The sequence below is a fragment of the Heterodontus francisci genome, unplaced genomic scaffold (genome assembly GCF_036365525.1).
Source record: "Heterodontus francisci isolate sHetFra1 unplaced genomic scaffold, sHetFra1.hap1 HAP1_SCAFFOLD_61, whole genome shotgun sequence".
Lineage (NCBI taxonomy): Eukaryota > Metazoa > Chordata > Chondrichthyes > Heterodontiformes > Heterodontidae > Heterodontus > Heterodontus francisci.
Window position 1 is genome coordinate 4,076,055 of NW_027141441.1, and position 730 is coordinate 4,076,784.

At 42.7% G+C, this 730-nt stretch overlaps 1 non-coding gene across 1 annotated transcript; it reads left to right on the forward strand.

Annotated features, from left to right (window-relative positions):
• Positions 1-72, forward strand: trnat-cgu (transfer RNA threonine (anticodon CGU)). The gene has a single exon. It is a non-coding gene; the product is annotated as a tRNA-Thr (tRNA).
• The last annotated feature ends 658 nt before the right edge of the window (positions 73-730 follow it).

Genomic DNA, 730 nt, shown 5'->3' on the forward strand with positions numbered 1-730 from the left:
GGCATGGTGGCCAAGTGGTAAGGTGTCAGTTTCGTAGACTGAAGGTCACGGGTTCAATCCCCGTTTGTGCCTTTTGATTAGTTTCTCACTTTAAATGTGATGTTTCCACAAAAGATGTGCGTTGCATTTGTTTTGGCCATCTGGAAATCAGTGTCATGTTGCACTTTATCCTGGACACGGGGAAGAACGTGAGGAGTAGCCACATGGTTCCTCCAGCCTTCTCTGCCATTGATAGAGTGAAAATATCTGAGGTCCAAGCACTGAACCTTATTACTGTGTATATGCCGGATATTGAACAGAGCTATTCTATTAATCCCACATCCCACACTCCTGTCCTTTCCCCCATTGCCCTGTTAGATTTTCCATGTCAGGTATATATCCAATTCCATTCAGAGTTAACATTGAATCTGCTTCCACTGACCTTTCAGGGTTGCATTCCAGACCAGAACAACACACTGCTGAAAAAACAATCTCCTCATCACAACTCGAATTCTTTTGTCAATTACTTTAAATGTGTTTCCTCTGGTTACTGACCATTCTGTCACTGGCAACACTTTCTCCTTCTTCACTCTATCAAAACTCTTCAGGATTTGCATTTCCTGCTGCCTTTGCTGATATAACAAGGCTGAGCACACATCACTAAATGGAATATGATTGGCTCTGAATCACATTTATCCTTCCTGTCAATCTGATGTGGACCTTGTATTTTCCCGGAACCAAACAACCTGAG